This window comes from Emydura macquarii, unplaced genomic scaffold (genome assembly GCF_026122565.2).
Source record: "Emydura macquarii macquarii isolate MOO-44397 ecotype Brisbane River unplaced genomic scaffold, CSIRO-AGI_Emac_v2 contig_1451, whole genome shotgun sequence".
NCBI classification, from domain to species: domain Eukaryota; kingdom Metazoa; phylum Chordata; order Testudines; family Chelidae; genus Emydura; species Emydura macquarii.
In genome coordinates this window covers 12711504-12732878 of record NW_027131588.1, presented here as the reverse complement: position 1 = coordinate 12732878, position 21375 = coordinate 12711504, and the positions used below count along the sequence as shown (strand labels likewise).

General features: G+C 40.5%; 1 long non-coding RNA gene across 14 annotated transcripts in view; it reads left to right on the top strand.

Moving 5' to 3' along the window:
• LOC137156547 (uncharacterized) overlaps positions 1 to 21375 on the top strand; it is a 107370-nt gene that overhangs the window by 43733 nt on the left and 42262 nt on the right. For 8 of the 14 annotated variants that reach the window (XR_010920797.1, XR_010920802.1, XR_010920804.1 and 5 more), the window contains one exon: positions 20864 to 21005. The exons of the other annotated variants lie outside the window; for them this stretch is intronic. This is a non-coding gene — a long non-coding RNA (uncharacterized lncRNA). The remainder of the gene's footprint in view (positions 1 to 20863; positions 21006 to 21375) is intronic. 14 annotated transcript variants of the gene reach the window in all.

The following is a 21375-nucleotide window of genomic DNA, read 5'->3' as shown; positions in this document are numbered from 1 at the left end:
GAAGAACTGTAGCCAAGCACACTGCTAAAGGACAAAAACATGTGGTGAGCTCTCTGAAAACACAGGCAAGTTCACAGTGTAACACAAACAGAACTAGATCGGGCTTGGCCATTATGTAGGGCAGAGGGGCTCAAGAAGCTTCAATCTTTTTGTGTCGTCCAGGCATTTTGTTGTCCAGGGAAGGACAGAGCGCTTGAAGCAGTCTCTCTGCTTATGTCTCTTTGTCCAGAAGGGAGCAAAGAAGAGGCAAGGCCTCAGACCAACTTCTGCCCTCTACCAAACCGTCCTGCAGACTGGAGCTGCACTGGTACATGAGGGAAGCAATCCACATCCTCCTAGTGCAAGGTACAGAGTGCACCTACAACTCCCTGCTTTCCTTGGGGTGGGTCTGTACTGTTCCTTGCACAGGACTACATGCATTTCACACAATACCATCCATGGTCCTGTAGTGACAATTCACATGATAGTTGATTCCACATAGGGACCAGAGTAGTAAAGCCTCTCCTCTCCCATACCATAGCAGTAATAATCACACTCTGGTATCACTCCTGAAAATCCCACTCTTTGTAGCACTTCATGGTAAATCCATTGTCTATCAAAATATTTAAATCTGTGGCTGAGTTAATTGGTACACCTGTACTTAAAAAATACAGGGCCAAATTCTGATCTCCGTTGAAACAGAGTAAATACATAGTAACTCCAATGATAGCTGGTGAAGTTACTCCAGATTTACTGCACGGCTGTTTACATCAGAATTTCACCCACAGTACCTGCATCTACTGGGGAGGGAGGTGGCCAAGAACAGTTCTAGTGCAAACACCAAACAGTTATTGTTTTACTACTTTAAACAGAAAATCCGAAATATACTAATGATGTACTCAATGTGTTCCTTGTACTTGACTGTATGGTATTTACTTTTAGCCTCAGTTGAGTGTATTTGGGGGTGATTTTGTGGGCATTCCTCTCCAGTGTGGATCTTGGAATGATCATCCCAGCTTCAGTCACTTTCAGGCTCGGTTACATAATGTGTTCTACTTTTAATTAATTGGAAGCTTCAGTGAGTATAGAATTCAGCTGTTGTCTTCTAAGAATGGCACACATTTATTGTGAGCATATAACACCTTTGCTCAACTCTCTGCACTAACGTACTTCTAACGAAAATGGAGGGGATGATGGAGCAATCTTTAAAGTTCTGATTATACTGAAAACTGGCTGTCTTAGATACAGGTGTTTGTCCTGTATTCTGTTGCAATAGCCGAAAGAGAATGATGGCTCATTTAGCAGGTTCCTAAAATTAAACTTTCCAGGAACAATGATAGAGCTTTCTCTAAAGAGGGTTTTACCTTTAGAATGGATTACATTTAGCTGGTTGCCAGAACCAGCTTTGGCAGCTTACAGTCTGATTACAGCATGTTCAATTATTTAGCTTTCAGTTAATTTGTGTTTTTTGTTTTGTTTTTCAGTATCTGAGCCATTTGTCTGAAAACTTACATTTTGCCACAATGGTGGCTGTACCCATTTTTGGTAGCATTTGTATTGTTTCCATTTATGACTCTTGTAACAACTACTACCTCCTAAGGTAGCAGACGGTTAAAGAACTAAAAAACAAGATAATAAAACTGAATAAAAAAAAGCTAAGAAGGACCCGCAGGCCTCATTTTCCATGCTATCTTTGGATCCAGCTGGCCTTTGTTTTTCAGAAGCTTTTGAGGAAGTGGTAACTTTTTTTTCAGTTCATCTGTTAAAATATTTAGGAAACTTATGTAATTTTCCCACACTGTCAGGCATCACTTAGTGCATGGACAAACCTGTGCTGTCCCATCTATCCTGGGCCACTCTTTGAACGTCCTCTGTGTCAAGTCCCATAAGATTCTTTCTCTGAGTAGTGATCAATGGAGGGTTTCCTTCAGTAAGTTCCTTTTGTGTGCTCCTCCAGCTGTCTGTGGCAAATGTTCTTACAGAAACTTGCATTTAATAAGGGAGAATTTAGGCCCTAGTCTTACAAATGGACATATGGGTTCATCTTTATGTATGTGACTAATCGCAATGACTTCAATGAGCCTCATGGGTGCAAAGCCAACACAAGTACATGAATACATGTTTGCAGAATAAGGACCTGACTTTCTGTGGATCTTTTGTTTCTTTCTATGAATGTGGCATTGCCTTTATTATAGGTACAGAAGAGGAAGCCATTCCAGCAGGATGAAACCTCTTCAGGCAGGGAAATGATCCAAACATCACAACTTTGTGTCTATTTTTAGGAAGTATAATCTTTTTCTTCAAAAGACAGATGACTGTAAAACACAATAGCAAGTTACAGTTAACACCCAGAACTGACCTTCACTTTTAAGAACTTTCATTGACCATAAAGCTGAAGATTAGAAAGTTGTTTCAACTGACTAGTCTCAATATTTTTCAGTAACCAGCTAGCAGTATGTGTTCCTTTTCCAGATGACCGGCACTAGTAGTCCATGCTATTTCTCTTTCCTCGCCAGAAATTGATTTAACTATAACATTGTCTTGGGTATAGTCTCAGTAAATTCAGTATATCCTTGGAACGCTGGCGTGGTTTGTGATTGCTTGGAAGCACCAGGAGTATACTCAAGATTTTATAAGGAAATCAATTTCTAGCAAAAGTCAGTGAGCAGTGAAAAGAATCACTGAAAAGAACAATAGGTAAAGGTTTAGAAAGTTTTTAGGAGGAAAACAAAATGAAGGTAAAACAATGCTCTTTCGAAAGAGCATGACCTCCTAGCGTGTATAATCCTGCCTAGTAATTCTATGCTCTGGGCCTATATCATTCCAGAACTGTCCGCTTCAAAATCAGCACTGAATTGCAGATTTCAGAACCAGCCACAGAATCCTCCAGAGGCAGAAACAAGATCTGGGACACTGAAGCCATTAGTCAGTCACTGCCTTCCTTATTACAGAATATGTCATTTTATGCAGCAGATATAAGAGTATGCTGCAAAAATGGGACAAGTGTTTGCACAGAGTTCTTCTGGCTCCCATCTTTGTGTGTACTGGAGCTGTTTGAAATTTTTAGTATTACAGATTTTTCCATATGAAAATGTCCATACTAATGGACAGCTTTTGGTTTTACCCATGGAAAATTTAAAAAAGAGAAAATATTATTTCACTAAAAATGTCAGAAGGTTTCATTTTGATTCCTAAGGTTAAAAAAAAATCCAAAATAAAACATTTTAAATTGGATCAAAACATTTTTTCAAATAGACATTTTGAATCAGATCAAAACACAACTGAAAATTTCCAAACAAAAAATTATTTTTTGTTCTAAATTTCTTATGGAAAAATGTTGGGTTTTCAACCAGCTCTAGTACGTATTAACGAAGGGTTTCTTGTTGTTGAGTCTGAATGGATGGTATTGTGGCCCCAGGACATGATGGGAATCCAGAAGCTCTGCATTCTGTTTCCAGCTGTCACAGACTTCCTTTGAATTTGAGCGAGTTAGCTTGTCTACATCTCAGTTTCTCCAACTGTAAAAGGGGATTATACCTGCCTCCCTCTGGAACATGTTGTGAGGCTTAATTTCATTAATCTTTGTAAAGCAATTTGACATCCTTAGACAGAAGGTACTATAGACAATGCAACGTTTTTATTGTTAGGTGGGCCCAGGGGATAGATTTGTTCCTGTTACCCCTGAAATTCATGAAGATTTGTATTGTGTGACATAATAGATGACCATTTCCATGCCCATGTACTTTTCAAATTTGAATTTGATCATTTGAAAATCAGAGCGTTTGGGGTAATATTTCCCCCATTATGTACAATGGTTGAGCATAGAGTTTGCACTGAAGGCGATACAATGAACAGCTGTATTTTATGTGCTTGGTGCATGCAGATTCTGATGTGACTACAGAATGTAGGAAAGTGGAACTCTTCCCAAAATGGGATCTCTAACACTCTCAGAAAATGGCCTGTGAACGATTTAATAGATCGATGATTATTTGTAGAAATGATTTGAGCCTAATCCATCTCCCATGGAAGTCAATAGACTTTTTAAAATTATAGTAAGTGAGAATTGGCTTGAGTATCCTGGTGAATATTTTCAAATAACGAATACAGTAAAGAAATGGTAGGGTGTTCCTGGGTAATTCACCAACCTAAAAAGAGGTGAGATGCTCCAAATAAATTACTAAGGATTATTCCCTTATCCTTCTACTACATTGTATTCTTTTTCTGTTGACATTGTCAGTTATATTGCTTCAATTTCACCTTAGCTCTTGCCCTTTCAAAAATATGATTGCAAGGTGGGATAATCTTTTCATTAAGGCACTTTTCTGTGACTTGGGTAGGTGTGGGTTCAGTTCCTGGCTCTGCCGGACACTTCCTGTATGACCTTACACAAACCACATAATCTTCCCATGCCTCAATTTCCCCATCTGTAAAATAGGGATAAAAACACTTCCTGTCTTCTACCCTTTGTCTTGTCTTGGCTATTTAGATTGTAAGCTCTTCAGGACAAGGGATTGTCTCCTACTGTGTGGATGAATGTACAATACATACACAATGTGGTTCCAATAAAGGTTGGGACCTGCTGACACTGCTACTACGATAATAAAAGTAATTAATAATTTATCCAATTGGGATGACCCATCAGGCCTGGTCTTTCTCTTTCTTGCCTTGTGTAGTATAGCCATTGCATCTGTTCAAAGCAGGCTGGAGACATTGCCAGATGAAAATAGTAGCATTTTACAGGCACTTTGCACAGGTGTAGATCACCACTTGCGGTAAACTGTAGAATCAGGCCATCATGTCCAGTAAAGAAGTCCACTTGATATGGATATTTGATATATTTTTTACTGCATTTGTTTCTGTATCATTAATATCACAGATGATCTATTGTATGTGGAAATAACAAAGTTCAACTTAGTTTCCATACAAAATTTATGAACCAGGGAACTATAGACTTATATAACGATGGCGCCGTTAACATTGGGCTCGCTCAGAACCTGAGCAAACTAAACCACTACATATCTGGCAATTCAAGAATGGAGGCCCGCTTGAGATCCTCATGCTGTTCAACTGCTGATGCAGAACGCTTTAAAAAAAAAAAAATAGAGGCGTGGCAAGTACAGAAAGTCAAGGCAAAACACTTCGTAAAGTGCCTTTCACGCAAAACATTTCAAAGCCCTAGAGTGGAAAATGTAACTTCCTTTAACAAATCCTCCATCTAAGGTGTTTCACAAGCACAGCTGTGGGCCTGTACAGATTGGAAAGCTTCCAACTTCCTTTTCAAAGAAGTCAAGAAGCAAGCAGGTGTAATGGTTATTGGAAATAAAAAAAGGAAATGTACATTTTTGGATGTTCTCCTCTCCTTGCAAAATTCCTTCAGAGCAACTTCCAGAAGATCAGAAAGAGAAACACAAAGGGGGGGAAAGAGAAAATCTCCACCCTCACCGCTCCACCATGCCCAGCAGCTCTCCCACTGGTTGGAAGGGTCTCTAGAGTCAACTTATTTACTTTCTTCAGCTTTTGTTTCCACACCCATTGTTTTCAGGTTATTTCCAATGGACTAAACCCTAAAGCCCTTATGCAGCCCTTACTCAGGGAAAATTTCCATTTTAGGAGCGATCCTCTGTAATCCTTGCCACAGTGCAACTGGCATACAGTTTGTACATGGTGGAGCAGAGAGTGATGCGTCTTCAGTTACTGGGATTGTCTTGCTCACCCTACTTATAGACGAATACTGTGATATACTCCCAGCTCCTGGAAGAAGTCTGGCAGAACTGTTTGCACTTGTTGAAAGTGGCAGTTCATACCAGGCAATTAGGATCTTGTTTTGTCAGGAGGTTGTAGTGAATGTCATCTTTTCCTAGGTCTGTGCTTTTTGTCTTCATGAGTCTGAATCATTGACATGGCTATATCTTGATCTGTTATGGGACATTGCAATAACAATGTAAAGCCACAGGGACCGAACTTTTTAGAAGTAGGGAGCACAGACAACTCCCACTGAAGCTGAGAGAACTGAGTGTCCAGCACATCTGAAAACCAGCCTCTACAGATACGTATATGAGAGATAATGCTGTGGTATAAAGATCTTATCAATATGAATTGCATTAGTCATAAGTGGCAAAGATCCTCTCACATTAGGACCCCAGTCACTGGGGTCGGGTAGCCTGGTCCAGCCACCGCCCTACCCAGCCTCTGGGCCCTGAGGCAGGATCAGGGAATGGTCGGGGTCTCGGCTCTGGGAGGCAAGCGTCTCTGGTATCGGCTTAGCTCCAATCCAGCCTAGGCCTCAGCTGGCAGGACAACACATCTGCCTCCGACAGCCGTCTTCCCTCTACTGAGCACTAGGGCCTGCCTTTATACTGTCCCTTCCTGCAGAGGCTCCGCCCTGCTGTTGGTGATTGGGCTGGCCAGGTGGTCCTATCACAGCCCGGCCTGTTGATTGCCATGCAGACTGGCCTGCCGGCCCTATCACAGCCTGGCCTTTCTGTCGCCAGCCAGACTGGCCTGCTGGATCTGTTTCGGTCCAGCCGGGTCGCTGTGGCCTTTCCTCGGGTCCAGACTCTGGGGGAGGCCACAGCACCTTCCTACAGGGTGTTCTGAGAATGTTCAGTACTATAAAATTTAACTGAGAAGTCCCTGCATCTATTGCTTGTTGCTCTGCTCAGAATCATAAATTGTACAAGAATCCCAAGCTCACGGCAATAAAAACAGGAACACAGGAAATGCCATACCAGATCAGACCAGTGGCCCACCAGTACTAGATGCTTCAGAGAAAGTTGCAAGTAATGTTGCAATAGGCAGTTAAGGGGTAATCAACCCATAGGGCAAGTCTCTTCCTAACCCCTCCAGTTACTTTCTCATCATTCTCATTACTGATCTATGAACCCTTATTTCTGCTATATCTTTTTAAGAGAGGATGATGAGAATTGAACACAGCATTCAGGATAAGGGTACCATTGATCTATATAATGATGATATATACGTTTATCCATCCTGTTCCTTTTCTGTTCTAACAGAAAGATTCTGATGTCTGCTGTTGAGCTGTCAACAATGATGCCCAGGTCTTTTTCCTAAGCTGATAATTAATTTAAAATCCAATCAGGTAAACGAGTAGTTCAGTGTTTTCCCTCCATTATATGCTATTTTGCATTTGTCAACAATAAATTTCACATGCCTTCATGTTTCCTATTTATCTAGCTTTGTTAAGTCCCTCTGAAATCCTTCACAATCTTGTCCAGACTTGTCTAACCTAAATTATGTGTCTTAGCAAGCTTGCTACCTCACTGTTTATTCCCTTCTATAGATTACTAAAATATATATAATAAATCATTACAGGCCAGTTACAGATCCTTGTGGTGAACTTTTACCATGATGAAAATTCAACAATTGTTTTCTTACTCTTATCCAGTTTCTGATCCATGACAGTACTCTTCCTCTCATCATAACTACTTGGTTTCTTCAGTTGCCTTGAGAGGCTTTGTCAAAGGCTTTTTGAAAGTCCGGTATTTTATTCATATGTTGAAAGACTTCTAATAGAATAATATAGCATAGGGCCTATATCTAGAGGTTACAACAGGGATCTGGAAATTAGGATTCCTGGGTTCTTTTCTCAGTTCTGGTGCTGACTCATTGTATGGCCTGTTGCAATTCTCTTGACTTTTCTGTACTTCTATTTACCCATCTGTAAAAATACATAGGCCATGTCTACACTAGGAGTGTGTTTACCAGAATAGGAATACTGGTATACTATTACTAGCAAAGCACTTTTCGTGTGGACACATCTATACCAGCAAAGCTGTACTTAGTGTCAGTATAATAAAAACACTTCTACAAATGAAACTAGTTATAGTGGTAGAAGTGCAGATTTGCCAGTATAGCTGCATTAATCTAGGGACTTCAGCTAGCCAGTCAGAGACTCGGCCCCTTCAGATCCCTTACTGACATAGCTATGCTGGCAGAAGTCTCTAGTTTAGACCTGGCCTTAACCTAGCTCCCAGGTGTGGTAAGAGCTTTAGTTAACGTTTGTACAATGTTTTGCGCTACTTTGAAGACAGACACTTAAATAAAGTAAGTGCAAAATAAAATATGCTTGAGAGAGTGCATTAGACAATGCTATCCTGAGTGCATATGCATTTGTGAAACTAGAAAATTCCAGCAGTATAAGGAGTAGGGACCTCAATCCAGTTTTAAATTCTGGTTGCATGTATTCCAGTACAGAGTATTGGATGTCATTACAATGGAATTCAATGTTGCGGGTTCCCTCAGATGTGGGTTTCTTCTTTATATCTCTTATCCTGACTGCTAGCCTTGTGGCTGATTAGATTGGAAATGATTAATTTTCTTTTCTTTGATGCTTTCAAAGGCAGGGAAGAATTTTGTACCTCTGTGAGTGCCACTCACTGGCATGCAAAGAACTTCACAGCTAGTGGGAGTGTTAATTAGAGCCAATTATGAGTTCATTGACCTGCCTTGGCACCAAATTGCACAGAACAACTTGTATGGTGGGAAATTGAGCTCAGATGCATGTGACTCATTTGGGAAGCTTTCTGTTACATGAAGATTCATGTAGTGATCAATCAAATGGGATGATCTACAAGTGGGTAGGAAGTTATTTGAGTTTCCCCAAATAATAATATATGTAACAAAATCCTACTGAGTGCTGCTTTAGCTACCATTCTTAATTTTATTGACCTCAAACCAAACTGGTTAATAAATTAATCTGTTTTCACTGGGGGGGGAGGGGTCCGTTATTCCACTGGGACTATCATCCCTGCAGATATTTTCAGAGGAACAAGCCTAGGAGTCCCCTCCCACTTCCTATGATAGCAGGAGTTTTAGTGCTTCTCCCAGTGGGTAGCAACACGCCGCAGGACCATACCCCACTGTTGCAATTAAAAACGTTACATTACCCTAATCAAGGAGTCCACTGCACTGCCCATTGTGCCTCTGAAGCCTCGAAGCATGAGACTGATGGGCATTTGTAGATGTTAAAGCTAGAAGGGACTATTGTGATCATCTAGTTTTGACCTCTTGCATAACACAGGCCATAGAATCTCATCCAGTAATCATCCAGGCACACTGGACCCTTTATAATAAATAGATTGCCACTAGCTGGGAGACCTAAAATATATAGTAGTAGCAGCAACAGAAACAAGAGGAAGCTCTGGCAGAGAAAGACACCACCATCAAAACAGGGATGTATGCAGGCCAATCTCAAGTATCAAAGTTCAGTTTGACCGGTGGGGGAGGCAAAAGTTCAGTCTGCTTTTTAGTTTGGCCAAACTAGTTCAAAGGGTAGTATGAAGCCTGTGCTATCATATGAAGGCACTGGGAACGAATACTCTTTGAGAGGTCTGCTTGCAAATTTGAGTCTGATGATCTTCAATGTTATGAATAAAGACATAGTTTAGAACTCTAGTGGTAGGGCACAATGAGGATAAGTTCCTGCTCCTTATTCACCAGCTAATGGACTTACTCCTTTAGCTTAAAAGATAAGGACATCTGCTTTAGGCACTGGAGGTCTGGGTTTAATTCCCAAGGCTGATCATGACTTTTTTTTTTTAAATGTGTTGATGGTACCTCACATATAGATCCTTAAGAGATTGTATATTTGTAAGTATACTGACACTGGCTTTTTAGAACATCAAACAGCAAAGTGGGTGACTCATGCATAAAACTGAACTTGTTTCCCTTGGCCAGGCCTATCTGTGAAAATGCTTGAGACAAAATGCAAGCCCAGTACTAGAGGGTTTGTATAACAGCTAGTCATAGCAGCTAAGCAAAGGAGCCCTCATCAGTAAATCAGGCTGCCAACTTAGCCATTATTTTACCAACATGGTTAATACTTTTGTTTTACGCTGGTGGTGTACTTGGGATGGTAAATGAGACATTTAGACACAGTCATCACATCTGTATTTCAGCCCAGAAACTAAACTATCACCATCCTCCTGAATGATGAAGCCAATAAATAATGTATCCATTAACAAGCCGAGAAACCAAGGACATAGAATGCAACAAGCATTTGGTTCCAAAAAGAAGCATTTCATGTACGTCAGAATTTAATTTTAAGCATTTTTCCCCTCCATTTATTCCCTGCAATACAGTATCCGTCTGCATTATCTGTTGCAGAAGCTTAATTACCAGAAAGACAAGTGAAAACCTGGATCATATGTCTGCATAATAAAGCAGATTACAATGTTTAAAAATACAGACAGGAGCCCATATGGTGTAGATATTGAAACCCAGGGGTTTCAGAATAGGGGCAAATCACAATGTCTCAGTACTCTTGGATATTGTATTCCTGTGAGAGAGAATGGAAGAGCAGGGCCTGAAGTGAGATTTACACTCCTCTAACCTTTAGTCTCTCATTCCTGCTATACTCATGATCAGACAGCGTTCCCTGTCCTTCTAATCACCGTAGCCAGACTCTAGCTGGCCCCTCTTAGGAGGTTGCCTCATTTGAACGTTTTAGGATAAGGTACCATTTTCTTCATGCAAGGATGCACCAAAGTGACCATACCTCAAAGAACTCTAAAACACCAATGATCTACTTGCATACAAGACTTACTAAAAATAGAAGAAAAAAGAGATTAAAACAAAAGAAATGATGTACATCTAGTACCTGGTCTTAAGATAAGCTATTTGTGCTCGATAGAGGTCCCCTTCATGTCATAAGAGCAAAACAAGCAATCTCTTACATGTTTGGACTGTGTATCCTTTATGCCTTCTGACTCTGTGTCTAACACGTGCTGCCTACCAAAATCTGCAGTTTCAGGTGTGTGTTGGCTTTCTTCTTCTTTGACTCGCAACACTCTTATATTTCTCAGGTTTCTTTAAGTCCGTCTTACTGTCATGCCAGATTCACCCCCTGCAAAAGGTGAACCCCAGCATCTCCACAGAAGGGCTGTTTCTGTCTGTGCTTGTACGTCCACTCTGTGTGTCTTAAGTTGATTCAGAACTGAATTCATTATTTTTGGTAAACAGACTGATTTCTGTTTTTTCAAAACACCTTTCATAGCTCATTTTCCAAATACGAATTCCTCATCCCGGGACCAGCTGCCCCCACATCCTCTTCTATTTTTATGTCTTATAACTATGCTTTCCATTTGAACTGTCCTGGTAGTGTATGATGGGTAATTTTCAGAAATGCTGTGTACTCACAAATTGTGCTGTTATCAATGGGAGCTGCAGCTGCTCAGCACCTTTGAAAATAGTCCTTTTTATTTAGTTGCCTATGGATTTTGGGAGTTTAACATTAAGCATCCAGGTTTGAAAAACACTATTAGCAGCATTTAAGAGCTGCCCCATGTCAGTAGAATCTATGGACACGACGAGGTTTTGATATAAGGACAAACAATATTTCCACAAAAAGGGAGCATATCCTATAAGACTCTCCACTACAAATCTCACAAGTGGGAGAAACCTAACTGGTTGGTAGGTTAAATGACAAGATATTCCAGTACCACAGTTTAAGGACTAGAAAAAGATGTCTTGTATCACATTCCACTCATGGTGAGGCCCAGTTATATTTTCAGTAGTAGCTAGCAGGTTTAAAGCAATAGGCAGTGGGTTTAAAACAAACAAAAGGAAGTACTTCACACAACACACAGTCAGCCTGTGGAACTTGTTGCTAGGAGATGTTGTGAAGGCCAAAACTATAATAGGGTTCAAAAAATAACTAGATAAGGTAACTATTTAGCCAGGATGGTCAGGGATGCAATACCATGCTCTGTGTGTCCCTAGCCGTTGTTGGCCAGGAGTTGGGAGTGGACGACAAGGGATGGGATCACTTGATGATTGCCTGTTCTGTTTATTCCCTCTGAAGCACCTGGCATTGGTCACTGTCAGAAGACAGGATACTGGGCTAGATGGAACATTGGTCTGACCCAGTATGGCCATTCTTATGTACATTCTAAAGGTGAAGGTTTGCGTGGAGAATGCCCTGACCCTGGTCATGCATAATTTTCCCTGCAGATTAACAGCCAGAATCTTCCTGGTGAAGTCAGTAGTTGTGGCTGAGTATAGAAGGGGGAGCATTCTATATGCTTCCTGAATTTTAAAAGGTGCCTCTTTAGTGAAATGATTCACCGTATATTTAAAAATCTGAACTCTCATCCACCAAAGCAAGGAAATGCTTAATTCAGGATTTAGCACTCTATTGCTGTGCCTCAGAAGATGAGGAGAGCAGAATTTCCCAACAAAGGGAAGAGTTGAAGGATGCTGAAGTAGAGGAATAATCAGTAAAAGAAACATTCAGAAAGTAACAACTGGGATGCAATACCTAGATCCAAGGCCGTGACTCTTTATAATGAATAAGCACTGAGATATTCAGGCTGAGATTTAAAGAAAGAAGAAAAGAAGGAAGGAGGGGGGAAGAAAAGGAAAGATAATCAAGCACAGCAGGTGGAGGGGTCAAAGAGTATAGCAAAATTAATATTAAAATCAACTAAGATGATTGGGTCTTTACACTGCAGAGCTAAATACGAAAGATGCTCAATACTTTCCACAAGGCCTTCACAGAAAGATCTTTGGAAGGTGTTACATAAGTTCCAATTAGAGTAAAAAATGACCACGTAAGGATAACTAGACTGAGTTTTATATATAATAGATAAAATGAGTATTCTTTATTCAAAGGCTTTCAGAAGACCCATAAAGGTTACAGAGGAAAATAAATCCTTTGCCAGATCCTTCTCTGCTGTAAAGTAGCATGCAACAGAACTATGCCAATTTACAGCAGCAGAGGATTTATTCCCTTGTAGACGTAGTGCATTGTAGGGTCTGTTGTTAACAACAGTTTTAAGGTTTAACAACCTTAAAAAAATAGGAGATAGATCATGCGGGGGGGAGGACCCACAAAGCAAACCAATAGCCCATGAAAGTTCAACATAGTTCAAAGATCCAACAGCGAGAACAGTTCAGACATTGTCTCTGTCTGTCTCAGAGGCAGCTTAACAACATTCTGCACTTTCGTTAGTGAATTTCCTCACCAGTGAATAAACAAAATTAAACAGCCCCGTCAAAGATGTTTCTTTCCTCTGTAACTCAGTCATCTGCTATCAGCCAGTCTGACCTGTCAGAGTGCCATATGAATGATGATTTCTGTTTTCTTTTCAATTCTCTTCTTATTACCAGGATCAGAACGATATTGAGAGAGAACAGTGGACACTGACATGTAATAGGCCTGAAGAATTAACCCCTTTTGTGTTCCGTTTACTTGTAACGAAACCAGCAATAGTCAAGGCAAAAAATGCTCAGAACTGTCAGAATACCATAAAGACTTTTATATGATCAGGCTTGATAGCCATGAGAGATGAATAATGTCTATTAAATCTCTAAGTCCATGTATGATGCATTTTCCCAATTAGAGGACAGATCAGCTGTTCAACCGATATGTTAACATTTCACATGACAATAAAACACTTTGCACTCATGCAAAATTCCCATTGGCTTACCTGGTAAGTAACACAGAGGTCACTGGAAGCTTTGAGTAAAAGGCAGAATCAGTCCTAGACTCTTTTTTACAGAAAGCCAAAAAAAAAAGTGATCTTTCAAGAAACATCAGCTCCCTAGGTGATTTGGTTAAACATTCTAGGTTTTGTCTTCTGCCCTTAACTTCTCCACCGGTCTTTATTTAATTAACAATGTAAAATTATATCAGACTTTGGGCCTGATTCTCCAGTGCCTTGGACCCTGGATAGTCCTTTACCCCTGTAAGACATGGCTATTCTTATTTGGTAACATTTTATACTCCTTATATACATCCGTATGTGCCTTGCCAAGGCGCAAGGGTGTGGAGAATAAGGCCCCTTGTTATTTCAGCAAGTATTTGTTTTAATTTCTGTTGACTTTCAGTGGTTCTTTCTTTTGAAGAGTAAAGTAATTGCTTGTTCACAGGTTAAATTGATTAAAACTGAAATTAACGTCCATTTCATTACATTGGTTTCCACTTGAAGATGCTCTCAGAATATGGGGCATGTGTGAGAGATTTTCCTGGTCCTTTAAACAATGGTTTTCAATTTTTCTTACCCTAAAACTACAGCAATTACAAGCGTCCTGTGTATAAAATTACATGGCAAACATTTGAGAGAGAGAGCAGAAGATCATCCAAGCTGTACTTAAGTTTTGCTGCAAATATAGTCCTTTCTATAGAGAAGTCACTTAAATGGGTGACCGTAAAGTAGTGGTGGCTGGGAGAGAACACTATAGGTAAAATGTGATTTTTACTCTGAAATTTGAGGCTGTAAAAATGGCATTGTAGGGCTCCACGTTTATTGCCTTTCACTGATTTCCGTATCAATGGGGCCCAATTTACAAATGAAAAGGTATTTTTTAACCCCTCCCACCCTGGAATTTCAACCTCTTATCTGGGAGTCTAGCCAGTTCTGTCTGCCTCATGGATCATCATCAGTGACAAATATTCTGCAGTTTTGATTCATCCCCTAGTTATGCCTTTATAGGTTAGGAAGATACCTGTCCATACAAATGAGCCCTAGTGGTAGGTACTTCCATCGGAAACAGCAGCCATCCCGTCCCTCTCCACTCCACCAAATCCAGATCTGAATGGGGGATCCTCTCTGAAGATTCTCCCTCCAGAGTACCAGACCCAGCTGGCCTCTCATCCTTCTGCCAAGTTGGCTCCTTGGAGCAGGTTCTGCTTCTTGGAGCAGGTTCTATCTCCCCTTTCCGCCTTTGGAATTTGGCTGCATCACTAGAGAATATGGATACAGAATGAGGCGCCTTCACACCTTCTGGAGCCCAGTAATGTCAGCTTCCTGCATGTTTGAATCTGAATTGTGTACATACGTCTGTCTTCTGATTGGTTGTTTTCTCCAACCTTCTCCTGTTCTCTCCCTCTCCTTCTAAGGCTAGCCTCACTGTCTCTGCCCTCCATGTTCCTCTCCAACCTTCTCTTTCCACCTCCACTCCTTGTCCTCCCCTTCAGTGCCCCTTTTATCTTAGCACCATCCCCTCCTTCCATTGCTTCCACCTCTTATTTTAAATTTACATCCAGCCCATGCCAGTGTTGGCACCCAGGGTACATCTACACTGCCTGCAGCATTGTCGACAGAGAAGGATCCATTTTGCGGGATCGATTAAGCAGCAGTGGAGACCTACTCAATTGATCTGGAAGTTGACTGAATAAATCTACCCCCGCAAAAAAATTAACACTGCATTGACGGGCGGGCATTTCCTGTCAGTGCAGCATAGTGGGGATGCCACACTAATTAGAATTTAGGAAGTCAATGGGAGATATGCAAGATACTTTAAGTAGCTTTAAGTACTTTAAGTAGCTTGTGTATGTCCCGTTGACTGCTATCAAATTTCACTGGCAGTGTAGCCAGGCCCTAGGGTGAAAACCAGTCTATTCCACTCCTTTCTGTTAATTGCTGCTGCTTCCATTTGCCCTATGATGTTGAGACTAACTATTCTGCCCTTCCTGCTAAGTATTCTTCTTAAGCTTTCTCTTGGGCACTCTAGTTTCCTCGCATCAGTTGGTTTCCACTGGACAGCTTCATGTACGAGCCAGCAAGTTGGCATCCAGAATACATGCCCCAAAAGTATCCAGAGATTCCCTCTGATTCTGAAAGAAACAAGCTGCTGGTTGGGGATTTCTTTTACTTCTTAGTTGGTGATGAAGTATTTCCAGCCAATGTGCAGAATCTTTTGTAGGTGCCTAGATTTCAGTCTAACATTTTAATAGCTCTCCAGCTCTCTCAGCTGTATGTTAGCCCCGAGATTCCATTTGAACAGAAAATTCTCAGTTTTGTTCTGGTGCTGTATATTTGTTTCATATCTATACATTGTTGAGTTCAATAAATGCTGTGGTTGCCTTTCCTATCCTTAGTATCACATCCTTCCTGAGGTCTCCATTTGCTAATATAGTGCTGCCCAGGTAGGAAAACTGTTCTACTTTCTTGATATTTGTGCATTTTTAATGTGATGTGACTACTTGATGTCTGGGTTTCAACAAGGATGTTTATTTTAGCATAACTAATTTTGAGCCCTTCTTGACTTGTTATTTTTGCCAAGTTATCTGCCTTTATAACTTTTCAGGGATGTCGCTTATTAGCATAATATCAGAGAAGCTTAGGTCTCCTAGGCATTTGCCCTCTCCTCATGTTATACCAATATATCTAGTCAATATCAATATCTAGTCTATGGACCCCTACTCCATAATAAGTGACATTAATAAGATGTGTCTGAAGCATCATCTTGACTACTTTGCTTATATATGTAGCCATTTCCACCCACTCTTTCTCTGTGCTTCTTCTGTTCAGATTGTAAGCTCTTTGTGGTAGAGACTCTTTATATATTGAGAAAACATCCAGCACATTGTGGATGCTGCTTCATTATTAATATATTTTATTTTGTGTGTGTGCGCGTGTTGCATTAATTAGTTTTTGATCATTAAGTACTGGATAATTTTTGTTTACGCAAGCATATATCCATGGGATAAAGGATCAAACTCTTAAAATACTGCAATTTCTATTGGTTCTCCATTTCAAGGATTTTATTTTTCCTTCTTCTTCCTTTTAAAAAAAACACAAAAAGAAATTTAAAAGCATGTTTTGATGACCTTGTATGCAAGAGATACTGTATAACTTTGTCCTGATTCTGGTTATTTGTCTTTAACCAACTGCAGTGTACAGAATGTACAAAAGTATGATTTTACTGTCTACACCGTCTTAAATCAGGTATATGTTTAGTACAATATAGGTCAGATGTTGGGGTGGTGTCTATTAACCAAGGTTTACCGAAGCGACTTTCTGCCTTTTCGTTGTATTCACTATGATCCTGTGACTTCAGCCATTGCTGTTGTTGTTGTTGATGCCAAACAGCACATTGTGCAAGTGAGAGACTGATGTCAAGCCAGCATCTTAGTGAAACTCCCCATAGTACACTATTGTCCCTTTAATATTTCATAGACCTATATGTAGCTCTTAAATTATTCAAGTGCGCTCTTTTTCCTGAACATAATATCTTTTTATAAGGGTTTTGTCAAAAGGATTGAAATGTGGCCTTCTACAGGAAACCTGATACTGCATTAAGATGCATGAGAAGAATTGAAATGAAATTGACAACCCTATTCACAGCATTAAGTTAATTCTGGCTCCGTAACCCCAGCTGAGAGCAGAGTGGAGCTAGTGAAAAATGCACACTTTTTTTTAATCATCAGTCTTCCCGAAGCAAATTAAGAGACTGGATTTCCTGTGATAAAGCATAAAGCTATTTACCACCTTGAAATCTGTCTCTTGTAATACTGCCTATCTCTTTCTGCCTTTACTTTCTGATATTAAATTATAAGTGATGTCTGCTTCAAAATACTCTCATCTTAACTAGTGCAGACGATCTTAGGAGGACAGATAATGTTTTGTGAGCTAGTGATATTTAACCAGCTTTTTTACTTCAGTAATATGATTTAACAAGCAGCATAATGAAATCAGACAAAAATCCAGGACATCTATTTCTGTGTGAACCAAATGTACTCACCTCGTAAGCATGCATTATACTTAATAGATAATACAGAATTCAAAGTGACAGAACATCTTATGCAGATCTTATTTAGTTGGTAAGTATTTTTATATTGAAATCTTCAGAGTAACCTAAAGATTGATCCAGAATCCACTGAAGTTGATTTCAGTGGGCTTTGGAGCTAGTCAATAGTGATGTACGTTTCCCAGGTAATATTGGCCACCAAGGTGATATCAGATCTCTCCATCCATGTAGATCCTTGGGCCTTTCAGTGTTTTGATCTGTGTGAGCTCCACTTATTCATGCTCTAGAAGTCATGAGAGAATGCTGGCCTGCATGAAACCCTCATGGCTGATAAAATCAGATTGGGGTATTCCAGTGTCTTTGTTTGAATTTGCTCTATGAAAGTAAAGGGTCAGCATCACTCAAACCAGCAGTTATTAGTCTCCTGGCAAAGAAATGACCCTTTGAAACAGACTGTCTTTCTGATTAGCATTTTGAGGAGAATCCCAAAGCATACGGAGCTATGCTGATTTCTACCAGCTGAGCATTTGGCCCTCTGTCTCAAGCCTTCTTTTCTGAGAAGGCTTTGTTAGGACACAATGTTAGCAACATTTGCTTTCAGTCTATGTGCTGGCTAGCTGTGACTGCTCTTCCCCTGTGCCCCCATAACTAAGGACACTTGCTCAGTCTGTAGAAATTAACATGTCTAGGCTTGGAAGCAGGGGTTTCTCAGTGTCAAAGGTCTTGACATGTCAATTGTGAAGCCTTATATCTGAGTTCTTTTTATTTTCTCTTTCAACTATAAACACAATCTAGGAAAATATCTTTATGTGCTAATGCATTTTGAAGGGGGGGTGGGAAAATCCCAGGCAGAATTATTTTGCGGTCCTTCAGCTACCTCTGTGTCGCAAAATCTATTAGTAAAAAGTATCCTGTTGAAAAGTATGACTCTTGTTATTACAAGCTTAACCTCACAAAATAAATTCTCATGAAACAAAATAATAAAGACAAGAGCCTAATGTGAAAGTTGGCGAAAGGGATGGTGGAAACAAAGAAAAGAGCTAGATTATAGCACGGAATGAACTAGGTATGAACATTTTCTCTAATAACGTGGAACCTCTGCAAGCTTCAGTTCCCTGCTTTTCCATAGATAGTCTTTTAGGGGATGGGAGCTTGCTCCCTACCACCACAGATTTATTTTTTTAAAGTCAGAAGTGACCTTCATGATCATCTAGTCTGACCATCTTCCTAATGCCAGTCATAGAATTTTATCTATGGAGTAGGTAGGGAACATGAGGGACGCTACCAGCTAAGACAATGTAATAATTTCTATCAAATATACCACATGCATCAGGGCTTAGATAGCATGGTGACAGTTTTTACACAATAACTTTAAAGTAGCTACATTTGGGTAGTCCTACACTATTTTAAAGGGGGATATGAAAGTAAGGAAATTAATTAACTTATTTGGCTCATGATCTGTGTGTATCTCACCAATAGAAGTTGGTCCAATAAAAGATATTCACTCACCCACCTTGTCTCTCTAATATCCTGGAACCAACATGTCTACAATAACACTGCATATCACAGGTATTGTAATGTTAATAGCCAGCCAGAAAGCTCCAATTCTGTAAAAAGCTCTAAAGCCATGCCACCACTTAATTTTTAAAATATTGATTTTTTTTTTTAAATCGGTTTTTTATTATTATTTTGTATTAAAAAGATCTGTGGGCAAGAACAACTCAGGACTGAACTCTCCTATGGAACAGAAACACATCCTTTTCATAGATAATAATGAATTATATTAAGGAAGATTGGCATATACCAGGTTCACTAGCCAGCATAATGTACCAGAAACTCAGAGCACAGTTTCAGATTTCTCCCTATTAAAAAGTGGAATCAGTTTGAAATGATGTTTCTTAATTTAGATTTTTAAAATGACATGGTTGCAATTTCAAAAGAGCCTAAGGCCGTTTTTCTCAATCATGGGTTGTGACCCCTCACTCCCTCCCCCAGAGGGTCACGGAAGGCAATCAGAGGGGTTGCAAGGCGAGGAAAATTGTATTACAATCTAAAGCAGAGAATATCTTGCTCCCTCACTCTCCATATACCCTTGCCCTTCAAGATCAAGTATTCTCTGTCAACTTCTCGAAACACACACACAAAGTATATTGGCTTATCATTAGCACTGATATATTCTTTTAATCTTTTATAGTAAGAGTAAGGGGGAGGGGGTATGGAATTTTTAAATTTTGAATAAGGGGTCGCCAACTTGAAAGACCGAGAGACTGGCCTAAAGGAAACAAGTACCCAAATATCATAGAAAATTAATTAAATTTAGGTTTCTTCCCTAAATCTTCTTTGAAAACCCTAATCTATATCTTTGCTGTAAGTAGTATGGTAGAGACTAATACATGAAATAACATATTAATCTCTCTGGATGTGGTTGATGAACACTGCATGAGACATGAAAGGGTTAAATAGCAGCAAGCATCTCTCATGGCCCTTCCTTGTTCCACGGGTGAAGCATGCCAGACTTCAAAGAGGAGTTTTAAAAGGGAGCAGCCCAGATTGGGGAGGTGGCCAAACCTCTCATTCTCTGCTCACAGACAGGAGCACAGGAGATGACCCAACTCCTTAAAACAGAGTACAATAGACAGCTACTCCAGGACCTTTGCCACAGAGAAGGTACTGTCCTCCATTTGTTTGGTTTTTCCAGTGTTGTTTATAGACCTGGAACCAGGGCCTTGACCCCTGCTGACCTCACAAAGTTCTTGCAGAGAAGAAGGGGTGATGTAAGACATGTCCAGGACTATGGGTCTTGAACCCTGGGTCACCAGGCTATTAAGAGCTAGGTAAGGTGCCAGCCTACCACCCAGTGACCTACTAGGAGCTGCTAGAATAGGAGCTGAATGCTAATAGAGGACTCCTGTCCTGCAATCTGATTGGGGGAATGCTGAGGGTCCTGACTGGTCCAAGCCTCTATTTAATCCAAGCCCAGGAACAGGAAGCTATCTATGCAACTGGGTTCTCCCTGCTCAGGACTGCTTCCCCTGCCCTACTTGCTATTGATCTCCTGGCACCCTGCCTGCCTGATTCCTGGGCTATCTTAGACTCTGATCTCCTGTATCTGACCTGGCCTGACGTGCACCTCCTACTCTGATCACTAGGTCAGACTGTCCTCATCCAGGCCATGATGGGAAGTAACTCCAGGAAGAAGCAAGAAGTCCGACAAGGTTTACAGGGTGCCTGGGCTGGAAACCTGGGTAGAGAGAGGGACTGGATTTCCCTACAGCCTCTTGGAGGAGGCAAGCGTGAAGACCTCAGACCCAAGGGGCTGGAAGGACTATTGGGTGTGGACGTGATGTGAGATCAGGGGGATATTGAATTCCACTCTTATTCCCCCTGAAAGGGACATACTCAAAGTGACCTGGCCAGAGAGCTGCGTCACAAGACAAAAGGGACCATCAGCAGACCTGAATGACTGGTTAGCAGGACTATGGAGAGGAACGTCCTTTGCAGTGGCACACCAGCTACAAGGGATGCATCAGCCGGTGAGTCACTCTTTCACGTTCAGTGACAAACCGCAGCAGTCCAGGAAACTTTGATACTTTCTTGAAAACAAGCATTTGTGGGAGGGGAAAAACATATCTGAAAACAGAAACCTCTCAAAAGAAAATTTGAATATAGTTTTTTTTTCCTTAATTAGAAGCATTTCTTGCTTATCTGTCTTTTGAATCTTGTGAAAAAAATCAAACTTCAAAGGATGTATTAGCTTGGAAGTACCACAACTCGCTGGCATGTGTGAAGACAAGGAAATTGCCTTCCTCTGATTTACCTGAGCTGCTAATTACCTGCCAAAAATTTGCTAGATTTAAAAAAAAAAACAGAAGTGTTAGGGAAAGCAACTTTTTCTTTCTCAAA